The 15,837-nt window shown below is 38.6% G+C and overlaps 1 pseudogene; it reads left to right on the top strand.

Moving 5' to 3' along the window:
• The first annotated feature begins 2,733 nt into the window (after positions 1 to 2,733).
• On the top strand, positions 2,734 to 14,633 carry LOC136406450 (tubulin alpha-1A chain-like; annotated as a pseudogene).
• Positions 14,634 to 15,837: the final 1,204 nt, after the last annotated feature.

Here is a 15,837-nt window from a genome sequence, read left to right as displayed (position 1 = left end):
TAATCCAATATACAAACAAGAAAGTGTCTGATACAAAGTCACTTATCTGAGGCATAACGGGATTCCTCATGAGAGTGCACCACCCCACATCAAAAAGGGTGGGAAAGGCTTAGCCCTAAAACCAAGCCCCAGGTACAAGGATCCTGCCTGCCCACAGCCCGCCCCAACACACATTAATATAATCACACCCATCCCAAGCAAGAAGGGCAATTAATATTATCACCTGGGCAATGGGCTTCCAGGTAGGCAGTGCCATCTTTAACAAAGTGAGCATAATGTATTTTATCTGCCCAACAATATCCTAGAGTGGTATTTTTCTCTAAAGAAAGGTTAATGCTTACCTAACTAAGCCTGTCTGTTTTCTTTTTGCATCTATGGTAAAGTACCTGATAACATGTCTTTAAAATGTAAGAGGAATCTTCTTTTCCTGCCCCATCTTTTCAGGGAAGGTATCCCACCAGAACAGGAACCAGCAAACCCTCTCATTGTTATCATGTGAATCCTTAACTGTGAACTGTCTTGTTCCTGCCTATGTAAAAAACGTTTCCTCATGTACTTTTATTTTTTGACAGAGAGAGGGACAGATAGGGACAGACAGATAGGAAGGGAGGAAGATGAGAAGCATCAATTCTTTATTGTGGCACCTTTGTTGTTCAATGATTGCTTTCTTATACGTGCTTTGATGGGAGGAGAGGGCTATAGCAGAGTGAGTGACCCTTTGCTCAAACCAGCGACCTTGGGCTCAAGTCAGTGACCTTGGGGCTTCAAGTCAGTGGCCATGGAGTCATGCCTATGATAACATACTCAAGCCTGCGACCTTGGGGTTTTGACCCTGGGTCCTCTGCGTCTGACGCTCTATCCACTGCATCACTGCCTGGTCAGGTTCAGCATGTACTTTTTTACTTTTTATCCAATCCCAGAGATTCCTTCTCCACTTTGCTTTCTCTTGCCTCCCTAATCTATCACCAATTTTATGTAATGCCCTTACGTCTTCCCCTTTGGTTCTAAGATATAAAGTAAGTGGTGGTAAAATTACCATTTGCCAGAGCATTTTCTCAATCCATTGAGACATTGCTTCCTGGCAATTGTCAACAGTTTGGCTCAAATGAACTCATAAATTCTTACAGGTTTAGAAATTTCTTACATTGCCTTAACTTTTATATTTAAAAAGCTTTTCATGCTGTAAGGCCAGAAGCCACGGCCCCCATCACAGCCACCTGGCCCATGCAGGTTTGCATTGGATTTGGACAGTTGGTAATGAAACAATGGAGCCAAGAACTGGGGGCCATTAGCTTTAATCCTAGCTTGCACCTGGTGGGCAAGTAAAACACACACTGGGCTACAAAACCCACTCATTCAGTGCTCACAAAGCTACTGACTTATCCTATTTCCTAGAATCAAAGGTGTCTACCTCACCAGTCTTATTCGTCTCTGTTCTCCAACTCGTTTTCTCTGCACAAACTGGCTTCTCCTGTTCAGCACTCCACCATCTTGGCTGCCTCTCCTCTTCTCCATATGGCCTTTCTCTGCTCTCCTTTCTCTGCTCTCTCCTTTAATGCTGAGAGAGCAAGCTCCCGGTCTACCCCACTTTTATAGTATAGAAATCAAAACCTTTAATCCAATATACAAATAAGGAGGTCTCTGATACAAAGTCACTTATCTGAGGCATAATGGTATTCCTCATGAGAGTGCACACCCCACATCATTCAATCAGTCAAGGGTGTGGGGGAAAGCTTAGTCTTATAACTAAGCCTTAGGTTATAACAACCTGGCCTGCTTACAGCCTGTCCCTCATACCCAATACAAACTATAAGCGAGCAAACATATATATCATATTTAAAAACTTTTTTGACCAACACATGTAATTAGAATTATGATGACTATTTCAATATAGTTATATCAAAAAATGATGTTCACCTTATTGATTGTGGTAATGATTTTTCTATGGTGCCATAATTATATTTTCTTGGAGTTATGTTTCTAGCTCTGAAGTTCAAAATAGGTATTTATTCCCTCTGGCTCTTCTAATTGCATATCCTCAATGTTTCTTTCTATAGGAAATGCATAAAATTTGAAGTGCTGTACATAAACTGATATGATTTTTGTAACATGCAATTACTGTCAGTATCCTAGGATATTTTTAACTTTATCATGAACCACTTTGTCCTGTTTCTGAGATTACACTAGTACTCTGTTGGTCAAGTAAATTTGTAAATATGATATATATCTTTGCTCATTTATAGTTTCTATTGGCTTTACATTTGGCACAGTCTGTGTCAGGATTCAAATCAGATCAGTATAAAGCCACCACCACCTTTGAGCGGTGGAGTAGAGGACTGGCTGCTGTTATGGTTCCCATGGCTGTCCTTTTGGGGACCATAGGCTGGCTGACTTTTACAGCCATGCATGAGGAAACTGAGGGCTCTGTGGAAGAGTCTGCCCGGGACCTGCAAACCGAGCAGTGGAAGGAGCTGGAGCAAATGTGGGAGAAACAGATGCCGACCCTGGAGCAAGCACCAAATGAGGCCGACCAGGTTCACAAGATTAGCTTGGAAATGGAACAGTGGCTGGAGAAGGAATCACAGGTTTGTGAGTCAGAGATTTCCCTGGACATTGTGGAGAGCAAGCTGCAGTGAGAGGCCGGGGCTGAGGCCGGAACTGGGGCAGCAAGGTGGTGGCGTCGGGGTTCAAGCCTGGCAGCAGGAGCTGGTATTTTCAGTTCCTCTTTGGAGGATGAGGAGAATTCGGGCTAGAGTTGTGATCTGCAGTCTCCAGAAGGTGAAAGCCCAGCAGCAAGGAGTACCTACTATGCCCCTGGTAGGTCTGCGATTTTGGGACAAGGGGTGGACACCATCATGCTCTCCGGAGCAGAGATGGAAATGCTGACTGCCATTTCCACGTGCTCCTTCTTGGGACAGTGTAAGACCTGCCAGGACGGCAGGGATGAGGGGGGTGGCTGAAACCCCATGTGCTTGGACTAATTCCTGGACAATGACCAGAGTGGACACTGGCTCCTTTGTTGAATGGACTTATGGATTTTGGACAATGTGAAATACCCTGATGGGGGTGGAGGGTGGCTTTGCTGGAGGCCCTTCCCCTTCCCCAGGAAGGTTTTTATACAGCTAGAAAGAAGGCTGAGGACATTTTGTGCTTTTGGCAAAGTGCTGAGAGACTGGTGAAATGTACCTTTGTAATTGTTGAAACTGTATGATTTGTGCTGTTGTTGTAATTATATAATGTGCCTAATTTCCTTGTACAGGAATACCTGTGCTTTAGGCTGTGAAGCGAGCAAAAGGGGTGAAATGTTGGTCAAATAAATTTGTAAATATGATATATATGTTTGCTTGCTTATAGTTTGCATTGGATGTGGGAGACAGGCTGTAAGCAGGCAAAGTCATTATAGCCTAAGGCTTAGTTTTAAGACTAAGCCTTTCCCGCCCTTTTAATACTAAGATCTTTTTAAAACTAAGCTTTTTCTGACACTCTTGACTGTTGCATAATGTGGGGTGGTACGCTCTTATGAGAAATCCCATTTATGCCTCAGATAAGTGACTTTGTATCAGAGACTTCCTTATTTGCGTATTGGATTAGATATTTCTATTTCTACGCTCTAAAGTGGGGGCAGACCAGGGGTTTGCTCTCTCAGTTCCTGAAATTATTATTGCAAGGAGAGGCAGCCAAGATGGCGGAGTGCCGAAGAACCAGTTTGTGCAGAGTTTGTGCAGAGAGAAGGAGATGGGGAACAGAGGTGAATAAGGCTGGTGAGGTAGAAACCTTTGATGCTAGGAAACTCGGATAAGTCAGTGGCTTTGGGAGCCCTGAATGGAAAGGGAAGTGTTTTCCCATTGTGTGTATTTCTCGCCCACCGGGTGCAAGCTAGGATTAAAGGTAATGGCCCTCCATTTCTTGGCTTCATTGTTTCATTACCGTCTGTCTGAATCAAATGTGAACTTGCATGGGCCAGGCGGCTCTGGTGGTGGCCGTGGCTACTGGCTTTATATGCTCCCAGTATACTGCTCACAAAAATTAGGAAATATTTTATTACTTCATATTCATTTTGAAATATCTCCTTATTTTTGTGAGCAGTATATTTAGCTTCCTTGATGACAGAAACAGTATCAGCAATTTGGGGAAATATACATGGTTTACAGCTTAAAAATAAACTAACAATGCAAGGCCCATGAGTTTTTATCCTATTCCGTCCCTATTGTGCAACCCAGATCAAAATACTTATTTCTCCATACTTAGAGACTTTATCTGTATCACAGAACTGGTAAAACCATTTTTACTGAAGCTCTTTGGTCTGATGATGATAGAATATTAATACTAGTATTTTTGAAGGGTTGGTTTAGGATTAGTGTGCCTGGATACAATTAATTGCTGATGATACAAAGGAAAGTAGGAGACAGGAATTTGACTTAAACTTTCTTTCCTGTTATAGTTTCATTGTAATAAAGTAGGCATATGAGCTCTTTTGTGTTGAAGTAGAAATATTAGAATCATAACACCAGTAGTAGAAATATACTCTTCCTTTTAGATTTATATCACTAGCATTCCATACTTTTAAAAATAGAGATGAGAAAAACGCAAACCTGTTGATTTAGAGAAAAAAACCCCATAAAATCTAGAGATAAGAAGAAAAGATAAAGCTACAGTTACAAGCCTAAGTCAAACTGCATCCTACATATTAGTGGCTAATGCCATATCTGAACTATATTTAACAGCACTCCTGAGGCATAGCAATTGTTATGGCAAGACAAATAAATAAGTATGGGAAATCTACTTTTTTAATTTTTTCCTCTAGATATTAGAGGAATCCTTATGTACATTTATATAAATTCTCTTTGACAATCTAGAAGCAGAATTGCTTAACCCCAGAAATGACTTCAGATCTCATTTTAGAGGTGAGGTCAATGTTTGCATAGCTAGATAGTCATCGTGTTCTCTCTATTGTTTGTTCTGTTTTATACCAATGACTAAAGGCTCAGTGATTGTTGATTTACCTATTATTCTTCTGGCTGCACTGCAGGCAGGGCTTTCTAGCCATGTAGCCTGCAAGTACAAGTCCATAACTAAATTCTCCTTTCATTCTCATGGCATCCAGTTGGGAGAAGATGGACCCTTCCTATTATTATTGCTTTCATGGACAAGGGCTTTGGAATTGCAAAGGAAACTAAATTTTGTTACCAATCGACTGACAGTGAAGCAAGCATTGATTTCTGCATTTCAATGAAGTCGATGGGATGAGTAGATACACTTGTCTGATTTCTTCAGGGTTATTGAAAATTTACCATACACTTATATTGAACTAGACCAATTGGAAGATGCAAACTAGAACTTTGGTTATCTGTGCCTACTTAGTTATATGTATGAAGTTAGAGGTGAGCACATAGGGATGAGGAGTGTTGTAGCTCTTAGAGCTATTGGAGCAAAAGCAACAATTATCATACGATAGCATGCAGGTTTTGGCACTTTCAAATTTGTCAAGTACTCTGGCAGCATGGATCTATGTAGAAACAGAAAGGACTACCTTAAGACCATCCTTGGAGTACTCTACGTACAGCACTATGACATTTGTAATAAGAAGAACCATTCCACGGAGTTGTCTCTGCCCTGTTATTCTCTAATATGTCTCCATGAAGCCTTCCATACTATTATCATGGCACTTATAATACAGTATTCTATCAATACATTTTCTTGTTTCCCTTAATTGACAACCAACTAAATTAGGACAGATACTGTGGTGTTGATTTACAGTCACAATATACATGTTAAATGAAGAATACTGCCATTTTTCCTCATATTTTCTAATAACTATTTAGACAATATGTTTATTAAAACAGCATTTTAATAAGAATTATATATATATGGATAATTTTTCTCTTAGAAATAATGTTTAATTTTTATTTTATTTATTCATTTTAGAGAGGAGAGAGAGGGGGGGGAGGAGCTGGAAGTATCAACTCCCATATGTGCCTTGACCAGGCAAGCCCAGGGTTTCGAACTGGCGACCTCAGCATTTCCAGGTCGACATTGTATCCACTGCACCACCACAGGCCAGGCTTAGGAATAATTTTTGAAGCATACAATAAACATTTTAATCCTTAATTTTTTATGCAGTTAAACTTTTTCACTTTGCCCTCCCCCTTCTTAATGGAAAAATGGCTTTAATTGCACATTTAGAAAAAAAACTATTTAATATTATTATTGTCTATTTATTTACCAATCATACCCCTTGCTCATTCTTAGGTTTCCTTTTGGGCTATAACTGTGTGCCATTTTTCCCAGCCCAAATTTGTCAAGAATATTTTATTCATGGACAATAGTGTGGTAGTTGTTGGGATGGGGGGGCTGGAGAGAGGTGGCAGAGGATATAAAGGGGATAAGAAAAGAAAAAATAAAAAAAAAAGAATATTTTATTATGTTTTTTCAATGGTATCAATTGTTATGGTTGGCCAAAATCAGTGACCTCTGACATTGTAACAAAGGTCCACTTTATTTAAGCTCAGACACAGTTATCCATTAAGTAAAATAGTTTTGTTTATCTGGAACTTCTTTTTTAAAGTTTGTCTTGATAATATCGCTTCTACATAACTGAAAATATTTCTCTTCTCTTTTTGAGAGCATGGTACTACCATGCTTCCAGTCAAATAAATAAGAAAAATAGGCATCATTCTGTCTACTTTCTTCTAACTCTAACTCCCTTATCTAATCCATCACTAAATCTGTTGCAATTTACCTTTGAAGTATAAGTAAGCCCACCCTTTATAGCTAACTATATCTTTGCCACATAAGCACCCATAATATTTTGGCTAAATTACTGTAATAGTCCACTTTTGATCTCCTCCACACATCCATTTTACTCACTTTACACTAAACTCAAAGTCATTTTTTTCCCCAAAATAATTCAAATTGACTATCCTACAGCTTAACACACTTCAAAGATTCAGAGACGTCTGTTGGTATCAATCAAATCTGAACAGCAATACATTGTAGAATATGAAGAAAAAAAGCCTAAATAAAATGCATTATTGAATTTCATGTAAGAATACTGTTAATGATAATTCTCATTATTTTTCATAACATTTTTCTGATGACTTAAGAGATCATTTTGTTTCTTGCTTTAAGGTAAAAAATTGGTGTGCATATAGGTTTATAAGGGGAACCAAAGTTTAGCCACCCAAAAATAATACCATTTGGTATATTGATTTTAAGCTGGTTATTAGGAATCAAAAGACTCAGAGGGAAACTTTGACCCTTCCCCACCTTATCTGTCTAAAGGAATTTAGATTAAAAAGCCTGTTTGTAGGAAGTGAGCATCATCTTAACATCATAATATAAGCTAAATGTGGCAGATAAGGAGAAATCTAACAAAGCCTGTTGATTAGACAACCTTGTGTTCTGTTGTTTCCAGCAGTCGAGCCATAATTTGTGTACCACATATTTGCTCTTTCTTATTTACCTGTAAATTGCCTGCTTTCCTTTTGAAATACAAAACCCCTGCCTCCTATTCCTTAGTCCAGAATAGCCAGTATGCCTCAACTGTGCAACACCTCCTTGGGTTTCATATCCTTAGGCACTGTTATATATACATCTGTAATTAATTGTGGACATTTTATCCTCTTAATTTGATTATTAGCCAGGCTAGAAAAATTTAGAAGGTGGAAAGAGGTTCTTTTACCTGTACCCCCTAAGAATCAGGCTATAAGAAGACACAACCTTTCCTCTTCCTCTCTGCTATCTCCTTGGCAGCCATAAAGCAGCAACCATATGTGAGTGCATCTTTATCCACACTGGCCAGGCTGGTGTCCCAATTGTCAATGCCTGCTGGGAGCTCTACTGCCTGAAACATGACATCCAGTCCTATGGCCAGATGCCAAGTGATAAGACCAGTGGATGTGGAGAAGAAGAAGAGAGATGACTCCTTCAACATCTTCTTCAATGAAAGAGGTACAGGAAATATGTGTCCAAGGCAGTGTTTGTAGAGCTGGAACTCACAGTTAATGACAATGGTTGCATGACACTTACTGCCAGCTCTTCTACCCTGAGTAGCTAATCACAGGCAAGGATGATGTTGCCAATAACCATGCTCATAAGCACTACACAATTGGCAAGAAGATCCTTGACCTTGTCTTGGACCAAATTCAGAAACTGGTCAACCAGTGTGCATAGGTCTTCAGGACTTCTTGGTTTTCACAGCTTTAGTGGGCAACTGGTCTGGATTTACCTGCCTGCTGATGGGATATCTCTCTGTTGATTCTGGCAAGAAGTCTAGTCTTCCCACCCCCAGCTTTCCACATCTGTAGTTGAGCCCTACAACTCCATCCTGACCACCCACACCACCCTGGAGCACTCTGATTGTGTCTTTATGGTTAGCAATAAACCCATCTATGGCACTGTCATAGAATCTTGAGCTCCCAACCTATACTAACCTGAATAGGTAGAGAGGTGAGATTGTGTCCTCTCTCACTGCTTCTCTCAGATTTGATGGAGCCCTGAATGTTGATTTGACCAAATTACAAATCACCCCAGTGCCCTATTCCCAAATCTATTTCTCTCTGGTCACTAATGTCCCTGTCATCTCTGTGAAGAAAGCCTACCAAGAACAGCTTTCTCTACTACAGATAAGCAAGGCATGCTTTGAGCCAGTCAACCAAATGGTGAAATGTGACCCTTGTATATCTGTGGCTTGCTGCCTGTTGTATCCTGGTAATGTGGTTCCCAAGCATGTCTCTGAGTACTTTTCCTGTCTTGTAGTCAGCATTATCCGATATGAGTATTGCTACACCTGCTTTTTTTTGGATGTTATTTGCTTGGAGTATTGTTTTCCAGCCTTTCACTTTGAATTTGTTTTTATCCTTGTTACTTAGATGAGTTTCCTGTAGGCAGCATACAGTTGGATTTTCTTTTTTAATCCATTCTGCTACTCTGTGCCTTTTTATTGGTGAGTTTAATCCGTTTACATTTAGTGTAATTATTGATACTTGTGAGTTCCCTATTGCCATTTTATATCTTGCTTCCTGTTAGTTTTGTGTCTTGTTTGATCCTTCTCTTTTGTTTTTCTATCTTTTGTTTTTATTTGGTTGTATTCCATACATCTTTCCACTGTTGCTATCTTTTTTATCTCATGTGCTTCTGTGGTGGTTTTTTCAATGGTAGTTACCTTTGAATAATGAAAAGGGTCCCTACCCTGTTCATTGTAGCGAACTATTTTGTGAGTACTTTTGTACTCCATCGTCCTTTGCTACTGTTAATCTCCATCTTCTCCCCCTCTTTCTTTTTGTTGTTGTCACAGTTTAAATTTGGTTTTATTGTGTTCTTCTTGGAGCTTTTACTTGTGGCTCTGTTTTTTTTTTGTTCTTTGTATCTGATTGGAGAACCCCCTTTAGTAATTCCTGGAGTGGGGGTTTTCTGATGATAAATTCCCTCATCTTTTCTGTATCTGTGAATGTTTTTATTTCTCCTTCATATTTGAAGGATAGCTTTGATGGGTATAGTATTCGTGGCTGAAAGTTCCTCTCTTTCAGGACTTTAAATATTGGGGTCCACTCTCTTCTAGCTTGTAGAGTTTCTGCTGAGAAATCTGATGATAATCTAATGGGCCTTCCTTTATATGTTGTATTCTTCTTTTCCCTGGCTGCCTTGAGAATTTTTTCTTTGCTGTTGGTTTGTGTCAATTTCATTATGATATGCCTTGGAGTAGGTTTGTTGGGGTTAAGAAAACTTGGAGTTCTGTTTGCTTCTTGAACTTGAGGCTTTAGTTCTTTCCACAGGCTTGGGAAGTTCTCATCTATTATTTGTTTGAGTATGTTCTCCATTCCATTTTCTCTCTCTTCTCCCTCTGATATACCTATTATTCTTATGTTATTCTTTTTGATGGAGTCAGATAATTCTTGTAGGGCTATCTCATTTTTTTTAATTTTTGAGTCTCTTTCTTCTTCTCTCTGTTGTGCCTCAAGTTGCTTGTCTACTATTTCACTAATCCTCTCTTCTATCTGACCTGTTCTATTAGCTAAGCTTGTTACTTCGTTTTTCAGCTCGTGAATTGAGTTTTTCATCTCTGTTTGATTTGTTTTTATAGTTTCAATTTCCTTGGACATATATTCTTTGTGTTCATTGAGTTGTTTTCTGAGCTCCCTAAATTGCCTTTTTGTGTTTTCTTGTATATCTCGGAGGATTTTTAGGATTTCTATCTTGAATTCTCTGTCATTTAGCTCCAAGGTTTCCAATATATTAAATTTTTTCTCCATAGATTTTTCCTCATCTAGCTGTGTTACCTCTCTTTCTTTTGTATCCATGATATTTGATTTTCTCTTCCTTAATGGCATCTGAGGGTGGTTTTGTTGATAGTATTAATGAGATTTAATAAAGAATAAAAAGTTTAAAAAAATAATAAAAAAAAATCGAAAAGAGTTGTTTTTTTTAAAAAAAAATTAATAATGAAATAAAGAAAAATAAAATAAAATAAAAATTAAAAAAAAAAAAAAAAAAAGAAAATTTTTCCCCCCCTCCTTTTTTCCTCTCCTCTCCTCTCCCCTCTTTCTTGATAAAATCTTGTGGTGGACTGTGAATTATAACAAACAATGCCTGTGATGGAGGGCCTGAATTGGGGAAAAGTAATAAAGGGGCAAAAAAAAAAAAAGAAAGAAAAAAGAAAAAAAAGAGCGTATGGACCCACAAAAAGCAAATAAGGAAAAAATTTGGGTCAAGAATAAAATGATTTGCTTTTAGGTGTTGGTTGTCTAAGAGTTATGATGAGAGGATTAAGAGGAAAACAGAAAAATGGGGGGACAAATTAAAAAATTACTATTGTATTTAGTGGAACAAGAACTAGATAATATGGAGAGCCAGGGATGGGAGCACTGCTAGTGAGTTAAAAAGGTGAAGTAAAAACCCCCCAAAATGTCACAAACATAAGTTTGAGTCCCAGATAAGATAATTTGTTTGTTATTGAGGTTTGAATGAGAGGAGATGTAAAGGAAAAAGGAAGAAACTAATATAGAGGGAGAAAAGAAAGAGAGAGAGAGAGAAAAAAAAAAAGAGGGAACCACTAAAAGAAGAAAAAAGAAAGGAGAGAGAGAGAGAGAGAGAGTTAAGGGTTTTGGAGTGCAACCCTCATAGAGAGAAAGGAAGAGAAGAGAAAAGATAATGGGAGATGTAACACTTATGGGTAGTGTAGTTCAAGGAGAGGAGAGAGTAAGACCGGTAGAGAGTTAATCGGCCAAATTGGAGGAGGAAAAAAAAAAGTATCAAGAATGAAGATAAGAGAAACAAACGAACAAATATAATAAAATGGGATAGGTTATAAAGTCTGCAGATTATTCTTGATTTTGAGAGGTTATCTTCTTGCTTTTTCTTTTCTCTCCCTCTTCCTGGTCGGTGACTCTGTACCCCGGGTTTTGCCCCTTTGCCACGCTCAGGTGGAGGTTTGCAGTTGATAAGTCTCTATGGCAATGTCATGTATTGTGCTTTAGTCTCATTGGCAGTCGAGGCTATTAGCATTTATAGGCTCCGACAGTGAGAGAGTCCGTGTTCCTGGAGCCTTTCTCCTAGTCTTTCCTTTATCAATTAGTAGCCTGATAATCCAGCTATGGGGTTGCTGCTGCCTCTGCCTGGATAGTAAGAGGCTCAAAGAGCTGGCAACTCCCCACTCTATTTCCACTCAGCACAGGGCTCTGGGTAAGGCTCAGTCAGTCAGAGCTGCTAGCATAATCAGGCGGGCTTTCCACCCACTCACAGACCTCTGGCTCTGCCACTCTGTCCGGTAACACAAGCGGGTGCCCACTTCCGGGGCGCTTCCCAAGCATGTCAATGCTGCCATTGCCACCATCTAGACCAAGCATACCATTCAGTTTGTGGACTGGTGCTGTACTGGTTTTGAAGTTGGCATTAATTACCATCCTCCCACTGTGGTACCTGTGAAGACCTGACCAAAATACAATAAGTTATGTGCATGTTGAATGACAGCACAGCTATTGATGAGGCCCGGGCTCAGCTGGACCACAGTTTGACCTGATGTATGCCAAGCGTGCCTTTGTTCATTGGGTGAGGGCATGGAGGAAGGAGAACTTTCTGAGGCCCTTGAAAGCATGGCTGCCCTTGAGAGCATGGCTGCCCTTGAGAGCGTGGCTGCCCTTGAGAACATGGCTGCCCTTGAGAGCGTGGCTGCCCTTGAGAGCGTGGCTGCCCTTGAGAACGTGGCTGCTCTTGAGAATGTGCCTGCCCTTGAGAGCATGGCTGTCCTTGAGAGCATGGCTGCCCTTGAGAGCATGGCTGCCCTTGAGAAGAGTGATGAGGAAGGTGGTATGTATCCAGTTGAAGAGAGTGAGGAAGAAGCGGAATATTAAACTTAAAATGTCAGTAAAGTACTACTTTTACAAGGAACCTTATTCTGTTTTAAACATTGAAAGTTTGCAATTTGATCAGTTAGTTTGTGTGTAACATGTATACTGTCATATACAATGACTAACGTATGCTTTAAAACATGATGCTTTGTTATAGACACACACTGCCCATTTTTCTGATGGATTTGAATAAAGTATTCCCTGTCTAAAATTGGGAAAAAATGATAGGAGTAAAGTTATTTTTGACACCCCATAGTTACATAATAGTCTTCCTAACTAAACTTTGAGTTTGGGCATGAAAATTATTATTGTCCACACAAGGATGAAACCTTACTGGCCCTTAATAAATATCTGTTGTCAGGCATTTCCTCTGTCAGCCATACCAACTCCAAAAAATAATCAATCAATTCTTATGGATTCTTCCTCTGTGACTATATATAACCATTCTCACTGCTTTTATATTCCCTTAATATCCTTTTAACATTTTTAGAAATTGTATTTACATCGCTTGTAATTATTAAAATTAGTGTGTCTTATTTTTTTCATGATCAGTCTGGCAATAGGATTACCAAATGTATAGGTTCTCACAAAGAACTGGTTTTAGGGTTTTTTTTAAATTGATTTTGTTTTCTGTGTCACTGATGTTTAATTAAAATTTGCATTGATTTAATTGTATATTCATTCAGTTCTTTCAAATAGTATACAGGTCCAGTGTTTCATTTTCCCCCTCATGATAACAGTAAATTCGCCATCCTCCTGTAGAAGACCAAGAACATTTCTCCACCAGGTACCCATTGTGATAGGATTGCCCAACACGGGTATTCTCCAGCAACCTTCTAGTGTCTGGAAGTAAGAAGGGTGTACCAGGCTTATGGAGACAAAAAGCTTCCAGGAACAGCCTGTTTATTGTAGGATTTCCCCCTTCCTCTGGGTGGTGCAGAACACTTTCCAGCTTGAGCAATTATTATCATGGGATAACTCTACTGGGGCCCTTTACCAACAGCACTGCTTGTTAGTAAAGAAAGAATGAGTCTACTTGGGTGGACTTCTGGTTATAGTTTGGTAGTTAAGAAACATTGGATCAGAATCCTCTGCTATTGGTTAGAGAGACTTAAAACTCTTAGCCTTGTGTGTTCTTCTGGTCATGGGGTCTCAAACCAGTTCACCTTCTTTTTAGCATTCAGAGTTCTACTTTGGTTGTCTCCTTCATTATTTACAGAGTTTATAATTTTTCTTAGTAGAGAGAAACAGGGAGAAATGTATTTATGCTATCTATCCAGACTAGAAGCTACTATTCATTGATGTTTGCTCTGTACTTTATTATTTTATTATCTGGACTAGAAGTTTCTATTCATTAATGTTTGCTCTATACTTTATTATTTTCTTTTTTCTGCTTACCTTAGTAATAACTTGACTGTCTTATTTAGTTTCTTAAGGTGGAAGCTGAGGTTATAAATTTGACATCTTTCACACAAAATGCTGTTCAATAAATCAGTTGAATCTGTGAAATCTAAAATTCAAAATCCACTTTTCAGAAGTAAATTTTTAAAGTGGACTTAATATTAATATTAATATTGGCAGCTGTTGTTTGAAGTCATAGTCATATTTAAGAAAAAGAACCCACGTATTATATAAAACTTATTAGAAGCCAAGATGATCCTTTTAAAATATGGGCTAAATTACATCATCCTTCTACTCAAAATACTGCAGGGTTACCTTATCTCAGTCAATGTAGAAGTTGTCTCATACAATGGCCTAAACTCTTAAAGATATGCACTCTACTTCCACACTTTTCTCTGAGATCACCTAAAACCTCTTTTCTCTCACCTGCTGTGATCATCCTAATGTTCTCGGTTCCTCACACACACCAAAAGCACCCATGTGCAGAGGATTCTGGTATATCAGGTTGCTAGGACTGGAATTCTCTTCCCTCAGATAGCTGCATGACTCTTATTCTCCTCTTTTAGGCTTGTGCTCAAATGTCATTTTATCAATGTGGCTTTCCTTGATGATTCAATTTAAAATAGTAATGACCCAAACTAGTAATATTTATCCCTTTATAGGTGTTATTCTTTTCACCAGAGAACATTTCAAACTTAAACATTTTCTTTTACTTGTTTGTTTGATGACTGCCTGTTTCTTCATGATAGGATATGAGTTCAGTTAAGGCAGATTTTTCTTTCTTTCTGCATCACTGCTTTCTCTTCCACGTAAGGTAGAGTGATATATATTCAATAAATGCTTTTGACAAAAGACAGGGAGAAAATAGGGCAGAAAAAGATAAATTAAAGAAGGAAAAAAGATGGGAAGGAAGGAAAAAAGAAAGGAATAAAAATGGAAAGAAGAGATAAAAGATTGAAAGAAGGAAGAAATGAAGGCTAGACACTGAGATCACAAATACAGAGATAAAAAAAATCACATACTTTTATACCTGAAGCTTCTTATTTTTGGATCCAAATTTTAGAACATGACATATACTGTTTGTAAATATATTTAAAAGTTTCACATACTTCTGTCCTTTCAACCTGAAGAGAATGGTGGGCACTGTTGTTGATGCTGTGCCTATCTGATTGGGATCCCTGGAAACAGACTCTGAAATGAAGACTTTCACACAGATGGTTTGCTGAGAAGAGACACAAGAGATGTAAGAAAATGGGAAAGAAAACTCTGGGCAGAGGCTACCTATTAATACCCAACTAAAGCCTCAGCTAACCACAGTAGGAAGTTCTAGAGTTGAAAGATTTCTTAAAATCCATGGGGCTAATTCCGTACATTCTTCATCTAGATATTGACCACCTGTAGAATCCAGGATGGAAATGTTTTTGGGTAAGGCTCCCTGAGGAGGAGTGCAACTCAGTGCAGCTGATATTTCCTTTGTCTAGGGAAGCAATATGTCAGCCCTGCTGAGGATATTTGGACAGATATTTTTCAGCTTTATTGAAAAATAAAATTGTAAGTTTAAAATTTCCACTTAACTTGTAACTTTTTGTGTCTTTGAGTCTTTTGTAGGCAGTGTGAATTTGAAGCTTATTTTTTCCATTCAGTAGCACATGTGATATAGTTATAGCGTACCATCATCAGAGTTCTTTATGAATGATCATGCTAGCTTAATGTCAAAGAATGAATTGTAAAGGATCAAAACCAGGAGCATGAAGTATATAGGCCAAGTGAGGTGTTTGTGGCTTGCTTGTTAGTGGTAGTAGAGGAAATAGATTTTACTGGATGAATTCCAGATATGTTTGTAGTTAGATACAAAGTTATTTGCTAAAAAATTGAAAGAAGGGTAGGAGAAATAATTATCCAAGACTAAACATATATTTATGGCTTGAGAAATTGTAGGTTCGTAGTAGAATTTTTGAAGAGACAGAGCATTCACAGTCTGGGGGAGAGGTCCAGAGTTTGGGAAATAATCAGGAAGACTTTGTTAGGTTTGAGATGCATGCCAAACATCTCAGATAAGATATCAAGTGGTCATTTGAATATGTATATCTGG

This window comes from Saccopteryx leptura, chromosome 5 (assembly GCF_036850995.1).
Source record: "Saccopteryx leptura isolate mSacLep1 chromosome 5, mSacLep1_pri_phased_curated, whole genome shotgun sequence".
Lineage (NCBI taxonomy): Eukaryota > Metazoa > Chordata > Mammalia > Chiroptera > Emballonuridae > Saccopteryx > Saccopteryx leptura.
Note: the sequence above shows the minus strand (reverse complement) of the source record. Positions and strands in the feature narration are given on the sequence as shown.